Source organism: Homarus americanus, unplaced genomic scaffold (genome assembly GCF_018991925.1).
Source record: "Homarus americanus isolate GMGI-L3 unplaced genomic scaffold, GMGI_Hamer_2.0 scaffold30535, whole genome shotgun sequence".
NCBI classification, from domain to species: Eukaryota; Metazoa; Arthropoda; class Malacostraca; order Decapoda; family Nephropidae; genus Homarus; species Homarus americanus.
Genome location: NW_024732440.1, coordinates 3,913,787 through 3,938,083, shown reverse-complemented (window position 1 = coordinate 3,938,083; position 24,297 = coordinate 3,913,787).

Here is a 24,297-nt window from a genome sequence, read left to right as displayed (position 1 = left end):
TCTGGCGATAATGTGTCACTGAGTATGGTGAGTGTACAGGTCACACTGTTATGTATGTGTCTAATGACGTCATTCTTCCTTATAAACTTATGAGAAAAAAATGTACGAACTGATTCAAAGATTTTGTATATCTGTTGATCCATATCCAAACTATCTGTCTCTCATTGTGTGTGTGTGTGTGTGTGTGTGTGTGTGTGTGTGTGTGTGTGTGTGTGTGTGTGTACTTAACTGTTTGTGAGTCACTGTCTAACTACACTCTATAATATACATATATTGTACATCATCTAAAACAAAAACATACACGAACAATCTTTTAAAAACAAAAGAATAAGACAACAAAAATGCAAAAAGAATATGAACAAATAAAAGATTTAAAAATACAATTAAAAACAAAATAGATATAAAAGGCAGAGGGAGATCACCCATGATTACCTGAGCATAGGTGGACAGCCCCCTAACTAACTTAGGTCTCAGGTGCAATTAGTTTGTGCACAAGATTAAAGGGTAAACGCATGACATTTACATACGGCATAATTTCAATTGGTTTACCTGTTTTCAATTAATTAGAGGTGGGGAGGGGGTGAGGGTACGAGAGTAGGGAGATGTGACGGAGAAAGAGAAGGAGAGAACACAAGGTGGAATAGAAAGGAAAGAGAGGGCAGGGTGGAAAAGAATAGAAAGCGTGAGGGAAGGGAGAGAAAGGGGAGAGGAGAGGGAACAAGGTGAGAAAGAGGCGAGGGAGAAAATAGAGAAAATGTGGTAGAAAAAACGGGAAGAGGAATACAGATTAACAAAGAGAAAGAGAGAGTATATTAAGAAAGACGAAATAATATTAACAGACATATTCTCACACGCACACAAAAACACATGAGGACACACACACACACACACACCGCATATAGGTACCACCATAACAGGATGGCCGTCCCTCCTCTCTTCTCCTATCCTCCTTCGCGCACCTATCCTTCCTTACACCCACCACCTCCCACCTCACACTCACCACACCTCAACACACCCTATAAGCACCACTCCTTCCCTCGTCGCCTCAAACATCAAAGCACTCCTCCTTTACGAGGTTCCTCAGGCAAGAGAACACAACATCAGTATTTTGTGAACTCTCTGGGGTGGAAGTTTCAGAGTTAAATAATTTCTCTCTCAGATTACACGACAACACTCGACTCACAGTTCCACAAATGTTTCCTTGCGACAAGAATTTGTTGTGTTCGATTCAAGATACTTAGTTTAAATCGTCACCATGGCAACCTTTAAAAGTGGGATGACATTTGTGACATGACGACGCCTGGAGTGCGACCAAGATGACATTTTGCAATACCTGACACACAATAATGAACAGAAACATAACCAGATTACAACACTTAGGTATTATGACCACTTGCAATACGACAGCTTATAATGTGACAAACTTATTTTGCAATACGACAACTTATAAGGTGACAACACTTACAATACGATAATCTATAATGTGACAACACTTACAATAAGATAACCTATAATGTGACAACACTTATACAATGATAACCTATAATAATGACAACACAATAAGATAATCTATAGTAACGACAACATTTGCAATAAGATAACCTATAATGTGACAACACTTACAATAAGATAATCTATAATGCGACAACATTTACAATAAGATAACCTATAATGTGACAACACTTACAATAAGATAATCTCTATAATGTAACATTTACAATAAGACAACCTACACACTTACAATAAGATAACCTATAATGTGACCAACACTTACAATAAGATAACCTATAATGTGACAACATTTACAATACGATAACCTATAATGTGACAACACTTACAATAAGATAATCTATAATGTGACAACATTTACAATAAGATAACCTATAATGTGACAACACTTACAATAAGATAATCTATAATGTGACAACATTTACAATAAGATAACCTATAATGTGACAACTTACTTATAATAAGATAATCTATAATGTGACAACATTTACAATAAAAGATAACCTATAATGTGACAACACTTACAATAAAGATAATCTATAATGTGACAACATTTACAATAAGATAACCTATAATGACAACACACAATAAGTAACCTATAATGTGACAACACTTACAATAAGACACTATAAGATAATCAATATACATACGATAACCTATAATGTGACAACACTTACAATAAGATAATCTATAATGTGACAACATTGCAATAGATAACCTATAATGTGACAACACTTAAGATAATCTATAATGTGACAACATTACAATAAGTAACCTATAATACAAACTTATTTTGCAATACGACAACTTATAAGGTGACAACACTTACAATAAGATAACCTATAATGTGACAACACTTACATTGTGACAACACTTAAAATATGACAACTTACATTGTGACAGAACTTCCATTGTGACAACACTTATAATATCATAACACATTGTGACAACACTTTATCACGACAACACTTCCTACACTTACTTCAGAACACTTATATTAAAACAGAGAAACGCTTCGCCAAGACGTGTCACTCGGAGCGTAAATCACAAGGTAAGAGGTTCTTCTCTCTGTCGTAAACAAGACAACAACACTTAGCAAACGACAACCCTTTCAGCCTTCCTGGCGTGGTGTACAGTACCGGGAAGTCGTATTCATGACTCCAAAATACTTGTTGATGCATCGTCGTCGTTCCTAGCTAACACGGCAACACTTATAACGCGACAATTGCTGAGTTTATGGTAATGAAAGAAATAATTCGTTATATGTACCGATTTTGAAAGACAAAATTCTTTCTGAACATGTCAATGAGACTTGCGTGAATGCGAGTTGGAAAGAAGAGTCAAACTTTCAATTCGCATTTATGTGCAGCTCTGAACATGTGTTGAATCTTGCCTCCAGATACACACAACTCTCAAGAGGTTAAGCGAATCAGATTCAATACTCTAAGTAGCATCAAACAGCAAACACAACACTCCAAATTGCCAAGACAACACTATAATAGTCTTTCTTCCATCGCTAGACCCCGTGACTGAGACAACTCCTCCAAACAATACAAACGGAACTATAAATTTTAAACTCCCAACACAACACAACCAAACGTTTTGAACTGTCAATATATCAACCAAATACCTTCTAAGTGGCCAACACGACACTCCAAGACCTTTAAAATCAACAACAAAATAATTTATAAAACTAACACTCACCATCACTTCAAGATTTTCACAATGTCGTAAAGAACACTTCAACAAAAAAACCTTCGTGGCTGGTAACACAACATTGTAAGAACATCAACCTCAACACCACAACACTATGGAGAATTCACAATGGTAACACAACACTCCAAGGCTCTTCCAAATTGACAAAACAACACTTCAAAAAAGGACCTCTTCCCAACACAACTTCTCGCCACCACAACACACACACACAACAAAGCGCCACAGACCACAGGTAAAGAATTATCTACCCCGAGCCTTTCAGTTGTTGATGTACAGTACAGCTTATCACACCCTACCTCAGGCACCTCACCCTACCTGCGCTACCTGGCTTACCTTACCTTACCTCGGCTACCTCACCTTACCTGGCCTACCTCACCCTACGTGGACTACACTACCTAACCTAGCTTACCTCACCTTACCTGGCCTCACCCTACCTGGCCTACCTCACTGTACTGTTTTATTTTACCTTCCTCTTCATTCTCTTGTCTTAGCCTCTTCCATCTACTTTACCTTCCCCTACCATACTCTCTCCCCTTCCCTTCTGGACCCCACCTTACCTACCTCTCTCTCTCTCTCTCTCTCTCTCTCTCCCTTTTGTTTGCTCCTTTCCCTGTTGCTCTTTTCCCTGCTCGCCTCCCCTCTATCTAGTCCTTTTCTCTGCCATTTCCCTTTTGCTGTTAGAGTCTGCTTCTCCCCTCTTACTTTCTTTTTTCTTTCTCTCTTTTTCATTCTTTTCTTCTGTCTTCTATTCTTTATTTAATTCTTAACCGATTCCCTCTTCTTTCTCGCTTTTTGTTTGTGTTATTTTCATCTTTTGTAATTTATTTGTTCTTACTACCTTTCTATTTTATTCCCCTTTCTTCTTTTATTCCACGTCTTTTCTTTCCTCTTCTTACTCACGTTTATCTGTATGTTAGTTTACCTTGTTTTTTTTAGTATTCCTTTCTGTCGTTTGACTTTCTTCTTTCCCTTTTCTTTTCCTCTTTTTCGTTTCCCTCTTTCTCTCTTTTTTTTCTACTTCCATTTCACATAGTTTCCTTCATCTACTTTTTCTTCGGTCCTCTGTTATCCCTCTCTGTTCTACACCCCTGATTCTGTTACTCTCTGTTCTTCCCTTTCCATCTCTCTTTCTCTCTACCCTCCTAAAGTACCCTCTTACCTCCCCTCCAGTACCCCTAACCCCTTCCAAAACTCCCTCCTCCTTACCCTTCTCTACCACCCCTCCTTCTCCCTCTAACACCCTTACCCCTCCGACGTGCTCAACCCTCCCCTACACATTCCCCAACTCCTATTCTTCCACGAGTGCCCCCTACACCCCCACCTCCACTAGTCCGCCCCTCTGCCCCACCTCCCCTAGTCCCCCCCCCTCTCTAAGCCACACTCAAGGAGCGTGTCTCCAGCATTGTGTAAAAGCAGTCAGTCGTGTAATTCTTGAGGATAATCCCCCACCAGGTGACACCAAACCCCCCAGCCTTACCTGCCAGTTCTCTCTCTCTCTCTCTCTCTCTCTCTGTGTGTTTATGTGAGCATGAATTTATATACATTATGTACACATATACACATACAGTATAGCTTACATCGTTATACCTGTTTTATAGTTCATTCGTGGAAACTTTTCACACCTGTAGATAATTGCATATATAATACTACAACTACATTATATCACACACACTTACACCAGCAGCTTTCTACGTATCAAAGCATCGAGGTTGTAATTTATTCAAAGCTATACTGAAAATACCAGAGCAAATTTTATGAGTATCTGTGTGAAAAACAACAACTTTGTAATGTAATGAAGGATGAGATAACTTACTGTTTAATGTTACTGCCTGAGTTAATGAACACTGTAGCACACATGGTATTAATGAGTTTATGCTCTACTTGACAGTGAGGGAAATATATTAATTTATTCTTCAGTTATCTTTATATAATGATGATATAGTAAATAATTAATACTTACGTTCAATGAGATCTTGTATACCATGGAGGGAGAGAGGGGGGGGGGGGCGTGTGTTGTCTACGTATATATTGATAAGACTAAAATGTTCACCTGTTGGTTGCAGGTGTAATGATATCAAACACACAACACGATAGTTAAAATGACTCCTATGTGTCAGTCACGCAAAGTGTACGTACATAGGTGTATACTAACACGTATGTAGAAGTAATAATGATAATAATAATAATAATGATGATGATGATGATGATGATGATGATGATAATAATAAATCTTCCTTAGAGAAATACACCCTCATGTGGTATAAAATTAACATCAGAACCCTCACAGATAACATACAGTATATGACGTCACGCTCTTGTACGCTACCCACCATACACGGGGTCAGCCCACACACTACACCCTGACACGAACTCATGACAACAACCCGGAATGGTGGTGCATGTACGTTGTTCAGCCAAATCCTGTAAATTAAGAATCAACACAGTTCTCCTTGTTTAAATATAACAATACCTGAGATGTTGAAGGTCGCCATCCTTTGTTCTGAGTTGAATATTGAGTCTCTCCTTGTGACAGGAAGACATGTTACATTACAGTAATGGCCGTATAAGGGCATATAGGATACAGGGAGAGAGTAGGCTTACAAAGGTTACCTGTGCTGTTGAGTTACCTAAAGGACTAATTAGAATCACAGGTAACTCTCCCGTCATCAGTTACAAGGTGATACAAAGATGCTAAAAATATTCACGACAATGAGTAGATCAGTTGTGAAGTGTACCAAGATCTCCCGGAGTTATCTTGGTGTTTCATGCTTGGATAATGATACACGGTGTTCCGACTGTGTTATGCACGATGTCCTGTTAGGTCTCAGCAAACATTTAGCATGTATTGATCAGCTGACGTTGGTGATGAGCAGCGGGAATGATCTGATATGAGCACACTTCTACCCTAACCTACAACACGGGCAGCGATCAAGAGAGTTAGCCAACAACAACAACAACTACAATAATCACGGTAAAAATTGACAATGGACGGGATTTAAGAGTCACTACGACCTAACTACATATTTGGAAAGGATTTGTCCATCGGGAAGAGGGAGGATCTGTCCGCCGGGAGAGAAAAATGAGATAGAGATAGAGAAACATTGATAGAAGAGAGAGAGAGAGAGAGAGAGAGAGAGAGAGAGAGAGAGATGAAAAAACTTTACTTAAAATAAAAAACAAACGAATCTCTCTCTCTCTCTCTCTCTCTCTCTCTCCTCAGCGTCACGTAATATAGTCCTCCCCAGGCTCCCCTCCCCTACCTCATTCTTCCCTCCTCTCTATTCTTCCCTCCACCTCCCTCCTCTTCCCTCTCTCTTCCTTTCATCCTCTCTACCATCTCTTCCCTTCCCCTATCTACCCATTCTCCTCACCCTCTCTTCATTCACTACACTATCCGTTCCCTGTTTTTAATCTTTCCCTTCTCCTCTCCCTCTCCTTCTTCTCTCTCTCTACCTTGTCTTTATCTCTCCCTTCTTCTCCCCCTCCCTCTTCACAGCGTACAAACACAGCCAATTCTCCCAACCAACACAAGTTAACAGTCTAGATTCACGATCTTACTAACAATACAGGATAGATTAGACAGACAGACAGACAGACAGACAGACAGACAGACAGACAGACAGACAGACAGACAGACAGACAGACAGACAGACAGACAGACAGACAGACAGACAGATAGATAGATAGATAGATAGATAGATAGATAGATAGATAGATAGATGAATCAATATAGAATAATAATTTGATAGATACTAAGACAGATAGACAAATAGACAAATGAATAAATATCAAGATAAAACAATAGACAGATAAGCGAAGATAAACAAAATAAAAGATCAATAGGAATAGACATAACAAAAGGCAAAACAAAACAAGAACGACACATAAGGAAATATGATAATAAGTACAAAGGAAACAAAAGACAGAAAATGAATACAAACACAGATAAAAACACTAGAAAAAGAAATAGGAGGAAACAGACAGGTTGAGTTGAACACACACACACACACACACACATACACACAGGCATGGACTACAGAGAACAAGGTCACCATCAGTCACACCAAAACCGTAGTCATGCACATCAATACCGCCACCAATCCTGTGCAAGCTCCGGCAGTTACAGTGGGTGCCCATCCTCTCCAGTTAGTGCAGTCTGCTAAACTCCTGGGTGTAACTATAAACCACAAACTGGACTGGAAGGCCCATGTAAACAACACTATCAAGGCAGCCTCGTACCGTCTGTGCATGTTACGACGACTCAGGTCACTTGGGGCACCTACGCCAGAGCTGAGGACTATCTACAACGCATTTATTCTCCCTAAATTAAAGTATGTGTCACCAGCCTGGTCGTCTTCTCTCAACTCTACCCAACAACGTCAGATAGAGAAGGTACAGAAGAGAGCCTGCAGAATCATGCTCGGCGCAGACTACTCCGGCTACAACAACGCTCTCTCCACCCTGGAAATGCCATCCAATCAGTGACCTCCACCACCATGCACTAGCAGGGTTTGGCAATGGACTACTGCACCATCCTCGTCATCGCTACCTACTGCCACCGGCAGTCCCCCGCCCCACCTCGTGCAGTCCGCCACTACAACAAAATTCATCCCATATGAGTCCACACTGATAGATATAAGAATTTCACCATCCCATCTATTGTTAAAATAATAAACAGCTCCTGATTTATGTACTGCACAGCCCTGTAAATGTATTGAACGTATATTATTATGTGTAAATCACATGTAAGTTTGTATATTTTCAGCCACCGGCTGCAACTCTATTAATAAACCGTTTATTATTATTTTTTTTACACACACACACACACACATAGCCATCACCTAACACAGAGTACAAGTCAAATCCCAGACGGTAACTCGCCAGTGCCTCCTTCGCTATACGTCACTGTATCATCCTAATACGTAGTTATATCCTCATTATACGTCGCTATAGCCCCGTTTTACGTCGCTATAGCCCCGTTATACGTCGCTATAGCCCCGTTATACGTCGCTATAGCCCCGTTATACGCTGCCTTATCTCGTTATATGTCACAAACCTACCAGGAGGAAGCTCGAGTGTGATTGTGCAGAGAGACAGAAATGAGCCCATCGTCTATCTAGGAGAGGGATGGGTAGGGGTGAGGGAGGGGAATAGGGGATGGGAAGGTTGATGTAATGGATGAAAGGAGGGAATAGGGGAATAGGATGAAATTTGGATAAATAAGGAAGTTGGCGAAGGGTGATGGGGAGAGGGAACATAAAAGGAAGGGGAAGGTGGGAATGAGAGAGAGAGGAAGGAGAACGAAAGCAAGTAATATAACATAGATAAAGTGAGGAAGAGAAGGTGGTTGGAAAAAGATGGGGGGGAGGGGAAGGGAGAAGGAGGACGAAGAAGGCAGTGGTGAAGAGAAAAGGGAGGGGGAGGGAAGGAGGATTAACGGAGAAGGAAAAATGTGGACGAACAGATAAGAGGAAAAATAGATAAAGAATAACAGATGAACTGATACTAGAGAGAGAGAGAGAGAGAGAGAGAGAGAGAGAACCTGAATGAAGTGAGAGATTATAGTGATTTTCCAGAATTGTTGAGAGAGGGGAGAGTAGGGCAATGTAGAGAGAACGAAGGGAGAGGGGAGTGAGAGGAGAGTGAGAGGGGAGGGAAAAGAGGAGTAACAATCAAGGTAGGAGAAGACTGACACGTAGTTTGTAAGTAATAATAAGGATTGTGAGGGTAGAGGGCAGGATAGAAGTGGATATTGGAGAGAGAAAATAGAGAGATAAAGAGAGGGTGAGTGAGAGATAATGATCAAGACAGAGAGATACTTGTCGGTAGGGGAACCAAAATAGAGATAACTACAGGAAAATGGCAGAGAAAGGAGACAGAAAGAGAGAAGAGAGAAAAAGTGTAAAGCGAAAGAAAAAGAGAGAAAGAAAATAGATATAATAAACAGAAAAAAAGAAAGAGATAGAAAACGGTAACAAAAAAGAGAGAGACAGGTGAAAGTCAAGGAAACCAAAAAAGATGGAAAGAGTTGATTGGAAGTAGAGGAAGCAGCCAAAAAAAAAAAAATTGAAAGAAATAACACACAGATAGAAAAATAAAATGAGAGATCGAGAGAGGCAGACTTGAAAAAACAATAACAAACTAAAGGAATGACTCGTACAAAGGAGATACGTCTCTTTTATTCACCACAATGACAAACATAATGAATGAGTTTATGTATAATTCTTTCAGTCTCTCTCTCTCTCTCTCTCTCTCTCTCTCTAGGAAAGGTCATATGGTCTTTACCTGACGTTGGTTTCAGAGGCGAAGTGTCTTCTATTTATCTTTATTGTTGTCTTCTAATCAACCCAGTTGTTGGGGACTTGCAATGCATAGTTTAATTTATTATTATTATTATTATTATTATTATTATTATTATTATTATTAGTAGTAGTAGTAGTAGTAGTAGTAGTAGTAGTAGTAGTAGTAAGAGAAGGGCATATTGGGAGAGAATTCAAAACGTTGATCAAGGCAGCTTCATTCCTCTAGTGTTCACAACCTCTGGTGGGATGGGACCAAGTGCAAGATGTTTCTACGCCAGACTCACGGAGGTGATCTCCGAACAGAAGCAGCAGCCCAGAAGTTATGTTACAGCCTGGATGAGATGTCGACTGTCTTTCTCTCTCCTTCGGTCGGCTTTGCTCTGCCTCAGGGGAACGAGAGCTTCTGCCCCAACTCCGACAACTGCTGCAGATATTGACTATGAGGCTACTGTCACTGAATGCCGCATAGATCTGCGGCTCAACTAATTTAACACAGATAGGATAGCTACTTATGTATTAGGATATTTAATATTAAGGTAATTAAATGGTGGCGAAGGTGTGGCTATTGGGGGAGGCTGGAGGCCATTTAAAAAAAAAAAAAATTAGTAGTAGTAGTAGTAGTAGTAGTAGTAGTAGTAAAAAAAGTAGTAGTAGTAGTAGTAGTAGAATCGGCCCCAAAGCCGACAACAGTTGCAAATATTGACAATGAGGCAACAGTCACTGAATGCCGCATAGATTTGTGGCTCAACTAACAACACAGCTAGGATAGCGACTTATGTATTAGGATATTCAATTTTAAGGTAATAAATGGCGGCGAAGGTATGGCTATTGGGGGAGGCTGGAGGTCACTTAAAGTAGTAAAGTAGTAGTAGTAGTAGTAAAATAGTGAAGTAGTAGTAAACAAGATTCGAAAGCCCATTACGACAGAACAACAGCACGGCCAAAGTGATAAGTTGCAGCAACTGTTGCTGCAAGTACCAGAGAATTTTAAAAAAAGTAGCTATAGCGCAGAAGGTGGGCGCCTCGAACTGGTTAACTACGTTACCGATAAGGGCAAATGGTTTCAGTCTCAATAAACAAGAATTTACAGATGCCAATGCTCTAAGGTACGGTAGGCCAGTAGAAGGTTTGCCCTCCCAATGCGTGTGTGGCTCTTCCTATGACGTCGATCATATGCATTAGGCATGACGAAGTAAGGGATCTCACAGCAAATATGTTGAAGGAAATCTGCCGTGATGTCAGGGTACAACCGACCCTCCTTCCATTGGACGGTGAGAATTTCCAACATAGGACTTCAAACACATCCAACGAAGCCCGTGTTGACGTCAGTGCTCGAGGATTCTGGACGGGGGGACAGCGAGCCTTCTTCGACATTAGGATTTTTGATCCCATGGCTGCATGTCACCGTAACTTAGCTCTCGATGCTGCACATAGGAGGAACGAGAACGACAAGATAAGGGCATACGGAGAGAGAATTCTCTCCTTATGTCGGATTTGCTCTGCCTCAGGGGAACGAGAGCATCGGCCCCAAAGCCGACAACAGTTGCAGATATTGATTATGAGGTAACAGTCACTGAATGCCGCATAGATCTGCGGCTCAACTAACTCAACATAGCTAGGATAGCTACTTATATGTATTAGGATATTTAATATTAAGGTAATAAAATGGCGGCGAAGATCTGGCTGTAGGGGGAGGATGGAGGCCACGTTACTTTAAAAAAAAAGTAGTAATGACGTAGTAATAGTAGAAGTAAAGTAGTAGTAGTAATAGTAGTAAAGTAGTAGTAGTAGTAGAAGAAGAAGCAATCAGTGTCAAGTTCATTCCCAAACTAGTGAAACACCACGACTTAACCCTAGCAGAAAGAACACTTCTTGCACTTCCACCAAGACTGGGAAGGATGGGACTAACTAATCCAGAGGAGATTGCTGACTCTGAACATCAAAATTCACTTAAGCTCACGGCAGCCCTCACTGACCACATAATCGCCCAGAATGCAACAGGGGAAGTGGACACCAGCGAAGTTAATAAGATCCGTAGGTCCATTACAACAGATCGGCAGAACTGCCAAAATGACATGTTGCAGCAACTATTGCTGCTGGTTCCAGAAAATTTGACAAAAAAAGTAGCTATAGCGCAGGAGGTGGGCGCCTCGAACTGGCTAACTACGTTACCGATAAGGGCAAATGGTTTCAGCCTTAACAAACAAGAATTTACAGATGCCATTGCTCTAAGGTACGGTTGGCCAGTAGATGGTTTGCCCTCCCAATGCGTGTGTGGCTATTCCTATGATGGCGATCACGCCATGGTTTGCAAGAAGGGGGGCTTCATATGCATGAGGCATGACGAGGTAAGGGATCTCACAGCAAATATGTTGAAGGAAATCTGCCGGGACGTCATGGTAGAACCGACCCTCCTTCCACTGGATGGCGAGATCTTCCAACACAGGACTTCAAACACATCTAACGAAGCCCGTGTGGACGTCAGTGCTCGAGGATTCTGGACGCGGGGACAGCGAGCTTTCTTCGACATCAGGATTTTTGATCCCATGGCCGTTTGTCACCGTAACCTAGCTCTCGATGCTGCGCATAGGAGGAACGAGAACGACAAGAGAAGGGCATATGGGGAGAGAATTCAAAATGTTGATCAAGGCAGCTTCACTCCTCTAGTGTTCACAACCTCTGGTGGGATGGGCCCAAGTGCAAGATGTTTCTACGCCAGACTCGCGGAGCTGATCTCCGAACAGAAGCAGCAGCCCAGAAGTTATGTCACAGCCTGGATGAGATGTCGACTGTCCTTCTCTCTCCTTCGGTCGGCTTTGCTCTGCCTCAGGGGAACGAGAGCTTCTGCCCCTACTCCGACAACTGCTGCAGATATCGACTATGAGGCTACAGTCACTGAATGCCGCATCGATCTGCGGCTCAACTAATTTAACACAGATAGGATAGTTTCTTATGTATTAGGATATTTAATATTAAGGTAAATAAATGGTGGCGAAGGTGTGGCTATTGGGGGAGGCTGGAGGCCAATTTAAAAAAAAAAAAAAAAAAAGTTGTAGTAGTAGTAGTAACATAATTATTATTACAATTAATATTATTGTTATCATTACTAATATTATTATCACTTACAGTTTTGTAACGCATACGTTCTTTACATAATTCTAGACTCTATTATCAATTCTATTTATAACCAATCTCATGTTTTATGTCGTGTGTGCCTCTGACTACACTCCCTTTACCGGAAGTATAAAAATATCAAAAACCTTTTCACTCTTTTTATTGCGAGGAATTTTTAGCATTCACATATTACCAGTATTTTTTTTCTACTACGAGCGTGTAAATTACGAATGAGAATGTCAGGTATATAAAAAACAAATGTGACAGCAAATGAGGCTTCTGAGAACAGGTGTGTGTTTATATACAGAGGAGGACTAGGGAGAGTATGAAGGTTTATACAGAGAATTTTAGCTGTTTTGTAACTCTGACATAGACAGGGATCGTTTACCATTAATACAGGGTAGAGGACACACACACACACACACACACACACACACACACACACACACACACACACACCGATAGATATAAGAATAGCACCATCCCATCTATTGTAAAAATAATAAACAACTCCTGATTTATGTACTGTACAGCCCTGTAAATATATTCAATGCATATTATATCATTATGTCTAAATCAAATGGAAGTCTGTAAATTTTCAGCCACCGGCTGCAACTCTATTAATAAACCTTTTATTATTATTATTATTATTACACACACACACACACCAATATCCTTCACGTTTCCTCTATAACAAAAATCCTCACTTGCCTCACAAACAGACACATACCTGACTCGTCTCTCATGTGCGTCCTTTCAGTCGCACACAGTGAGTCGTGAATAAAATACACCTTAAAAAACAAAAACATTCTTCGTAAATTTCATTGACCAGTAAATAAAAAAAAATCAGGTAACAGAGGGAACTGTGAGACTCATAAATAAAACTGAGTTGTAAATGCATAATTGAGATTCGTAAATAAAACATGTACATTAACTACACACACACACACACACACTACTACTACTACTACTACGAATACTTTGCTGTCACTCGGAATCGAGTATGACGATCATCCAGCTATGGTAAAATGATATGAGTTATTAGGGATGTCACCTAGGTTGGTGAGTTTTGAGGTGACTAAAGAGACCGATACGGGACCGGCAGCATCGCCCACATTCGTTGCACATGTGGAGGGCTCCATCTACTGTGGGAGGGGCTGTGGTAGCGTCTATCCGACGTTGGCGCTTCTGCCTCGGTTTGCAGTCGGGCTAACTCGAGAGCATTGACACCTTCTCGTGTGGTGCTCCCCCAAGAGTTACGATGTGGAGTAATCGACTCCCAGGTGAGGGGGTCGATTTGGCACCTTTTCAGGTTTGTCTTAAGACTATCCTTATACTTTTTCAATTGCCCGCCAGTTTTACGTTTACTATTCGTTAGGTGACTGTAAAATAGCTGCTTTGGCAGTCTACTGTCGTCCATGTGGGTAACATGGCCAGTCCAACTCAGTTGTTCATGGATAATGGTCGCCTCGATGCTCCTACAGTTGGTGTCAGCAAGAATACTGTCATTTGTTCTCTGTCTTCCACACACACACACACACACACACACACACACACACACACACACACAAATAGGTCGCATGTGGACAGACTCTACCTTGGGGGAGATGAAGAGGAAAGGGCAGGAGGGTTGGAGGGGGAAAGGGAGGTGGGTTAGGTGGTTAAAGGGAGGAGGGGAAGAGGTGGATGGTGAAGAGGAAGGAAATTTGGTGGGATAGTAGGAAGAAGATGAGGGAGGGAGAGGGTGGTGATTGTACATAAAAGTTAACTAATCTTTTTTTATAAACCGTAGAAAAGGTCAATTTCCCAACATACAATAAATATGTACTGTAAATGTGATACGTCTCTCTCTCTCTCTCTCTCTCTCTCTCTCTCTCTCTCTCTCTCTCTCTCTCTCTCTCTCTTTTTCATCCATTCCTCTATGCATTCCCTCTGTACTTCTCGTTTCGTGTCTCTCTGTTTGTCTGTCCGTCTGTCTGTCTCTCTTTTTAAACTACCTCTCCCCATCTCTCCACCCTCCTGTCATTCTTCGTTATGTCTGTGTGTCTGTCTGTGTGTCTGTCTGTCTGTGTGTGTCTCTCTGTGTGTGTGTGTCTGTCTGTCTGTGTGTGTGTGTGTCTTTCTATCTGTCGTTTAGATGTCGCTATAGACCCAGATGCTATCGGAACCATTAAAGAAACGTTATACAATTGACCTATTTATTAAGTTAATAAAAAAGCTGAAATATATTACGAAAAAATGCGAATAAAAACAAGATTCACGATAAAACTAAAAGATTGAATAAAGTAAAAAATAACAGAAGAAAGAAAGAAAGAAAAGACACAGAAGGAAAAAAATAAGTAAAAGATTGAAGGAAAATACTAACTGGGATGAATTCCTGTATATAAGAGAAAAATCTGATTGAAAAAAGGGAAAAAGAAGAAAAAATATAGGATGCAGTTTATCACCTTAAAAAAAAAGACGGGGAAAGTAATGGAAATAAAAGTGGAATGCGAAAAACGATTAACATGTAGGGAAAAAATAAGAACAAATATTGACAGAAGGAATATTATATAATGTTGAACCAAGAAGAAGAAAAGTAAAGATAGTAAAATATGACACAGAAGAAAAATAATTAAAAAATAACAAAAAATAAAACTCGATAACGTAATTGAAAGACAAGAATAAATAACCGAATAAGTATTAAAACGGGATAAACTCGGGAGGTAGAATGTCACTTCTACACGAGGTAAAGAATGGCGCTGCCGTATACGACTGCCAAATGCCCGAGTAAACCTAAAAAGAGTATCTCTCTCACCAAAGCAAACCAGACGATAAAAAAGTACCTTTTATCTGGAGGAGAGGGAGAGAAATGAATAATGGAAGATACGAATGGTGGACTGCATAGTGCAGTTGGTTGGTGTGTGTTTATATATATATATATATATATATATATATATATATATATATATATATATATATATATATATATATATATATATATATATATATATAATGGAGAAAGTACAATAGTCGTCGCCTATGCCAGCTCCAACAACACAAGATTTAACATGGTTCATCTCCCTATTTTCACAGCCAAATCACGATAACGAGTCGACCAATTTTTTACCAGCAAAATGGATGGGTGATTTTTTCCTTTTTATTTTAGCTGTAATAATATTAATCCTCCAAAAAAGTTATATTACAAAAGCTGTCAGCTGGGAATGAATATGTATATCAGGTAGCGTACAATACATATACCCTTTTTTATCACAGTTTAAACCGCAAGAGTAATTAGCCCAGTTGTAATCAAATTAATGCAAAAGAAAAAATTACATGTTCGTGTTATGAGAGACATTTTATTATTATTATTATTATTATTACTATTATTGTTATTGTTATTGTTAGTGTTGTTGCGGTTTTTATTAATAATATTATTATTATTTTTTTTAACATTATTATCTATTTTTCGGTTACAATATAATTTTTCTGTCTGCCTCTGAATTCACAAAGAAATACGTATCAGAGTCAGTGAGGACTGGTGAGGGCTGGTGACCCAATGAAGGCAAAATGTCATGCACGGCTGGATGCTTTACTGAGGCGGAAAAGAAGATTTATACGAGATCAAGAGAAGTCACCACGTATGACAGACCAAGATGCTGTGTGTGGGGTGTTTCCTCTCTCTCTCTCTCTCTCTCTCTCTCTTGCTCTTTTCTTTCAATTTGTAAATTTCTGTGTAAATAAGTACTGACATATCTGTGTGTTAGTCTATTGTCCTCATCTATCCACCCATCCATCTATTGTGTATCTTTCTATCTGTCTTTCTATCTTCCTACTTCTGTTTCTTTATCTCTCTCAATTAATATCATGGAATAAATATCTTCGGGTTGTTCGAAAGATCTCATGGGCAAATGGAGGTTCTTGAAGACGTCTGCTTGCGTCTTCAAGATATCAGACCCCACAATGAGGGAATTCTTGAAGGATTCTCGAGATTTAAGAAAGATCAAGCCAAGGACTTCAGAGATGTTGGCCTCCACAATCCAGGAAGAATTTTAAGAGATGAAAATGGCCTCGAGTGTTAGGGTGAACCTCAAAGGGGTGAGAAATTCTTGGAAACGGAGACAAGACTTCAGAATGTATGAGAATTACAGGAGATGAAAACAAGACCGCAAGAAGGATTTCAGGAACGTCGGCCTTCAGAATGCAAGAAGAGTCGTAAGAAATGAAATGGGTTCAAGTGTCACTGTTAACATTAAAGGCTTCAGGAACTCCTGACTTCAGGATCTTCGTGAATTTTAGAGGTTGAAGGTAGATGGATTTCATTGACTTCAGACACAAGCATTCAAGAGGAACTTGAGAGGATAAGCAAGTGTGTGTCAGGTCATAGGTCTGACCTATTGTGTAAACACTTTAGAGCTTTTGATTCTGCACCTTGCTATCTGTGCTTAGATAAAGAGCACACAACATACATAGAAAACTCCGCCCAGTAGGTATATGTAATTCACCAGCAAATACATTCACATGTAAAGATATTAATATGTATAAAAACACCACACCGCACCGCACCGTACCACACCACACCACACCACACCACACCACACCACACACACACACACTACTATTTCTACTTTGTTGTCACTCGGAATCGAATATGACGATCGTCCGGCAGGGCCGTCCACAGATGTTGCACGTGTGGAGGGCTAGATCTAGTGCTGAAGGGGCGGCGGCATCATTTTCCCGGAGCGGGCGCTTGTCTGCCTCGGTATGCAGTCTGGCTAATTCGAAAGTATTGATACGTTCTCGTGCGTGGTGCTCCTCCAAGCGTTACGGTGTGGAGTAATCGTCTCCCAGGTGAGGGAGTTGATTTGACACTTTTCAGGTATGTTTTAGGACTATCCTTATAACCTTTTCAGTTGCCTGCCAGCGTTACGTTTACTATTCGTTTGGTGACTGTAAAGTAGCTGCTTTGGCAGTCTACTGCCGTCCATGCGGGTAACATGGCCAGTCCAACGTAGTTGTTCATGGATAATGGTAGCCTCGATGCTCCTACAGTTGGTGTCAGCAAGAATGCTGTCATTTGTTCTCTTGTCTTCCCAACGAACTAGGAGGATGGAATGTAGACTACGTTGGTGAAAGTCTTCAAATGCCATGAGGTGCCTCCTGTATGTGACCCATGTCTCGCTGCCATATAGCAGGGTGGGGAGGATCACTCCTCGATACACATGTAACTTTGTAGATAATTTCATCTCCCTACAGCTGAAGACACGGGGACGGAATCTACCAAAGGCTTGTGATGCACATCTGATCCTATGTTGAATCTCTTCATCGATGCCCATAGTGGTGGACAGGTGGGAGCCAAGGAACTGACAATGGTTGACGTTGGAGAGGGTGGTCCCGTTAACCTGGATGGATGGTGGAGGCATGGCTGAAACAGATGGAGGCTGGTAGAAAATATGTCTTGCGTACAATCACCTCAAGGCAGAAATGTATATTAGCGTCTACATTGGTGTTAAGAATCTCCTGTAGGTCAGTGAGAGCGACACACACACACACGAGACATATAAACAAACACCTGTTAATTTTGTTTGTAGGTGATAACATATACATTTATACCTTGCTGTTGTTGTTTCCGCGTAGTGTCCTGCCTACATTATACATGTTTTTTTTTACCAACCATTCTGTATATATTTTTTTCACTGCCGGCTTTATCGTGTTTGCAGTTTTGTATGACCCTTGACCCCTCGGAGTGATCGTGTCGCTGTTATTAATTCTGCGACCTAGTTGTCCATTCCACGCTCACACATTCTGCCAGTATTGTTGACGATGACCCAGCAACGTACACCCACGGTCAACCACGAGTTGAACTAAATCCTTTGTTCCGAGGATTTAACTCCCTTTTAATTGGATTTAAACATTCTAAAGAGAATTAAACCCCTTTTGAAGGAGATTTTGTTAAAGCAGATTTAGCTCATCTTTTATCGACTCTTTAATGTGAAGTGATAAGAGTTGTAAAGCCAAGATAATCTTTGGTGGGTATTCTTAAGAAACTATAGACCCTCTTTAAAAGGCAATACTTCATTAGTGTAACTTAGTATTACAATTTCAAAAGGCTTAGGTCTTTTGAAAGAGGAATTAATTCTCCCAAGGATAATTTTACCCATTTATAACAAAAAAAAGTTAATTTTAGAGTTCACAGACTTTTTGAAACATTTAACACGTTAGTACGAGATTCAGTCCTTTAATAAACCAGTTCTCACACTTCATTACGAATGGTAAAAAGATTAAATATTTTTACAGCCTTAATTTATATTACTAAAACTAACATCATTTGCTGAAACACTTTAACATTTATTCAGATTCTATAGATTGTTTAATGGAACTGTATCCACTGAAAAGGATTTAAGCTTGTCTGTGTTCTTCAATGATTGACCAGGAGTCAGTCAGCAGAGCCACAAGAAGTGATGAAGGGAGGGAGACGCCAGAACTGTTTTAATAGCTACATCCCTGACCAAGATGAAGTTATTCTTGAAATTACGTTTGACATCGATTTCGTTTGTGAGACTGATAATGTAAGGCTCCTGTCGCCTGTCTGCTGCCTCGCAGTTTTGGGGTTGTCTCGTACACGAATTATTTTGTTGTCAGTATAGTAAGAGGCCTCTTGGCTAAGTCTTTTCACGGCTGCCTTCACCAAGAGGCGGCGCAGAGTGTCGTCAAAAAGATGGGTGTGATTCTGCCGTCCTTCATTGTCAAAGGACAAAGGACCGTACCGAAAAAGAGAAACTTAATTGACTCAGGATTATCGATCACCAGGCAAACGCTGACGACTTTGTTGAGTTTGAGGCTCTCTGTGACACGACCAAGGACTGAGTAGTAGACCATCTACTGAGGTTAAAACCTTGCTTCCGCACCTACGCAACCGGCTGGGAGGGACATGACTGCTTTATAACTACCAGTCTGTTGAAGGAGTAATGCTTCCATGTTGGTGGCGTCAGCGGAAAGGTCAGTGTTGAGGTCGCTTGAATGGAGATGAGGAGGTACGCTTGAAAAGGTCACTGTTCTCGGCTATGTGTGTGTGTGTGTGGAAGCTGTTCATTGCTGTTCACTCTGGGGGTCATACCAGATGGCCAGAGATTGTCCTGAGTTGTTGTTCTTCGTTGTTGTCATCACTGACGGCACAGTCCTTGTCCACGGGTCACATCTCTCCTCCTATTGATTTCTGCCATAGTGAAGATTCGTTAGATGATTCTCTGTGGGCCTTTTCCTAGATACAAAGAAAAACATCAAAGGAAGAGGTTCTGTCTCCCCACAAGAGGGTAAAGGGAGGAGTTGGGTGGGGTTTAAGTAGGTCGGGGGGGGGGGGGTTAAAAGCCACAGCAGTGAGCGGCCGTCAGTTGGCACATTCAGCAGGTGAGGCAGTGATCATTATAACAATTACCACATCATACCTGTCATAACTTTCATCATAACTCATTTCTCTTAGGATCTGATGGTTCCCTAAGCACTGCCGAGGCATGGTATATGGGGCTTATGCCGTTGTTGCCCGTATACGTTTTATAACCATTTATACACAGTAGAGCCGCAGCCCCAGGCACATCCTGTGTAAACATGGCGCCTCCCTCTCTACCACACACCCTAACACATCCCGGTACTAGACCTCGACGCCTCCCTCTCTACCACTCACCCTAACACATCCCGGTACCATACCTAGGCACCACCCTCGCTAGTGTATATGAAGTGTTTCTATGGTTCACCGGATATATTCTGTTGCAGCTCAGGGTAATGCTTCTAGGTATGTTCGTCGCTGTAATAAGTAAACGCACAGTTGCCTCAATATGTTTCTTTATTATGTAGAGTAAAGATATTATTTATATAGCAAGTTACGTCGAGTAGATTGTATTTATTTTTGTCAACAGTCAATTTTGTTTACCCCAATCAGCTGATCGCCTCAATCCCAGCCGTCAGGGTGGGGGGGGGAGGGTTCTACAAAGTGAAAGGGCAGAGAAATTGTAGAAAATTGAAAGACAGACAGACATATAGTAAGGCGAAAGAAACAATGACAAACAAATGACTTTAAAATTACAAAAAAAAATCCTCGCTTCTGTGACTAATTTTTTCATTATTATTTTCAGTGACAAAGGGGCGTAAAGACCATGTGTATAAAGGCTGTAATTTTCATAAACTCGTAAGAGAAAAGCCTTTAAAGACATATTTATGACGTAGTGTGTTGAAGCTTCATGGTGGTACTCAGGAGAGGCAAGAGGAGGAGGAAGAGGAGGGCTAGGGAGGAGAGAAGTGTGTGTGTGTGTGTGTGTGTGTGTGTGTGTGTGTGTGTTTGGAAGAAGGATGGGCAGTAGGGTGAAGGGAAGAGAGGAAGGAGGAAGAGAGAGTAAGGGGAGAGATAGGAGGGAGGAGGGAGGGGGAGGAGGAGGCAGAACCAATGAAAGAGGGATGTGTTTGTTCGTAAAATATTCAAAGGTGGTCTTTGAGTGTCACTGTCTCTTTATCTCTCTCCTGTTGATGGTCTCTCCCACGCGTCTGTCCTCTTCTTCTGTCTCCCCCTGTCTCTTTCTCCTCAATCCTTTTTTATATTTCTCTCTCTCACTCGTGAATAATCTTTGACTCTCTCTCTCTCTCTCTCTCTCTCTCTCTCTCTCTCTCACCTGAATCACATCGTCTCTCTTTATCTCTGTTTCTCTCTCCTAAATCTCTTTGTGTCCGTCTGTCTATTTGTCTCTTAAATATCTTCATCTCTGTCTTTGTCTCTCTTGAATCTCTCCAATATTTTTCAACCTGCGTCTGTACTTGATTCTTTTCGCTTTTGTCTCTTCTGCTTCTTACGATGTCATTTATGTCTCACGATAATGTAATTTTTTCGTCTGTCTCTCAGTTTGGATCGCTTCCTCTTTGTATCCTGTCTCGCGTAGAGATCATTCAGGATAGTGTCAGCAAGTACATCAAGTGACATAATGAATAGTTCTCACACACACACACACACACACACACACACACACACACACACACACACACACACATACACACATACACACACACACACACACACACACACACAGGTGGAGGATGTACCTTTATTTCAAACCAAATGTTTAATAGTTTTGTTCTGTAAAATTGTATATCCTTTAAATAGTTCTTCTTATTACTGTGTTTACTTTATATTAACTATATGAAAGAGTTAATAAGTGAGGGCTTTAGTTTGGTGATAATTATTGAAAGGGAGGAAGGAACCCAGAGATCACATGGCCAGATCAGCGTTGGAGTAAAAGTGCATCACAAGTAGATTCTTCATATACACTCAGCCTCTAGTGATGATAAGTGCTACAGTGTTGTCAAACAAAACAAGTTAATTAGATGAGAATTTTACCTCGAGAATAATTTTCTTTGTTGATAAAACCTTTTATAATTTGTTTTGCGTGGATGGTCATATTATTTTTTTAATTACTAAATATATATGAATATATAATGGACATGATGCAATTTTTCTATCCATTCTTCCTTGTAAAGTGATTTCTCATGATCTCCTTCTTTTGACGAGTGCTATAGTTTTTATCAGGGGCCTACCGCTCAACATTAATGATCTCCACTAGTTTAAAATTGAAAAAAGGAAGGGAAAGAAGTTAAAATAAAGAGCCAGTGTACCACGCCATCAACCACACCAAGACCAAGGTAATACACATTAACGTCTCTTCCCACCTCCCTCCATCACACAGTCCCCAACACACTCCAAGTTGTAGAGTCCAAGGCCTCCGTCGTCTCAAGTCCCTCGGAGTTCCTGCGAGTTCTTGAATGTTTCCACAACATCCAAACTCCTAAGCTCACCTATGCTTTACCTACAGAAGAAGGCGTCGAAGACTATTCTCGCCCTCTTTTACACAACATATCAAGAGGCGTTCAACACACTGACCCTCTCAACTCCTTTTGATCATCACCCTGGCCTCATCTGTCAGTGTTAGACGAAGCTACTGCACCAAATTAGCAACCGTCTCCTGCTACCACCTGAAATCTTCCGTCCGTAAATTGCTGTTCGACACCCAGAGACATATCGCATCTCATAATGAAAGTATTAAGAAGCAAGTTGAAGATCACTTAATCGTGGACCGTGACAGTTAAATTTTTTTGAGTGAAAATATCCTTTAATGAAGTTACCTTTGTCCCTCTTTCTTCCCCTCTCTGCTGAATACTTTACGTGACTGTCATAATTGATTCATTTGTGACTGTCATTCAGAAATATTAAGATCTCTTGTTTTGTTCAATACTGCCACACACAACAGTGGTCCCTTATGTTACAACTTTAATGCTGTGTCTTCTGGTTAGGAATAAATATGCAATTTTTTAAGTTGTTTATTGTATGACCTAACGCCCGGTAACCCTAGTAGGTGAAGTATATTAAACAAACACCAAGTGAAATATTTTTAATAGCCCAGGTAGTTTTATCTTAAAATATTCGATAATGATCATGACAATAATAAGTAAATATTTAGTAAAAGATGAAGCAACAGACGGATAGAGTATATTTATGTAAAGACTGTTTAATTATAAAATAGATAGAAGGAGTTACACGCAAGGACACAAAAACAGACACAGACAAACAAAGAAATACTGCAGACAGACGAAAAACAAAAATGTTGACAAATAAGCAGGCAGGTAAAGAAAGAGAAAATTATGAACATAAATAAAAGATCAAATTCGTAATAACGTGCGTTTGGGTGATGATGGCTAAACAGGACTGGTCTTCTCCGTCTTGGAGGAGGTGGAGAGTGCATGACTGGGTCCAGTGGTGGTGGTGGTGGACGCAACTTTGAGTTCTAAACCTGTGACGAAACGTAGGGTATCATGCCTGACTGGTTATCACCGGTTTGTGAGTGGGTAGTGTGGTGTGGTGTGGTGTGTGTGGTGTGGTGTGGTGTGGTGTGTGTGTGTGTGTGTGTAAGTGCAGAATCCTGGGAGGTGGTGTGTGTGTGTGTGTGTAAGTGCAGAATCCTGGGAGGTGGGAAATCGTGATATCTGTCAGGGGGAGCGGAAGGTACCAGGAACTAAGGACTGGGAAGGTGCCCCAGGGGCAGCCCCTGGGACGGCCCTAAGACAACCACTGGCCTCCACGTGGCAGTGCCCGGTAACTGAGAGTTGATCTCAGGCTAACGGCTGTTGCTCACATAAAATAATTAATTAATTTTCTTAATACCTCGAAATGCTTTAAAAATGTTCTTGAAGTCTATTAATTCTCTTTTTCTAACACGTCTATAGCAGTGCTTAATGACTCTAAACCTGGGCATCAGCTGTTTGTGATACTTGTGAAGACTAGAGGAAGCCACCACATTGCATATATAAATATATATATATATTTATTTATTTATTTATTTATTTATTTATTTATTGACGCAGTTAATGAATGCATCATTGTCCACACAATGATGCCTCATAACATAAGCATCATATTAGAGTTTCATTATCTGCGTCAATTTACCATAGTTTTAATAGACAGATAATGTCATCACCACAATATAATAATTGGAAACTTTACCTCCGCTAATTGTTTTGTTTATGGCTCTACATTAATTCACTTTGATCATTTTTATTTCAATTGTTAAAAGAACATATAACAGTATGTACTTTTTGCTACATGCAATAATATATAACAAATATCCATAATGATTACTAACAA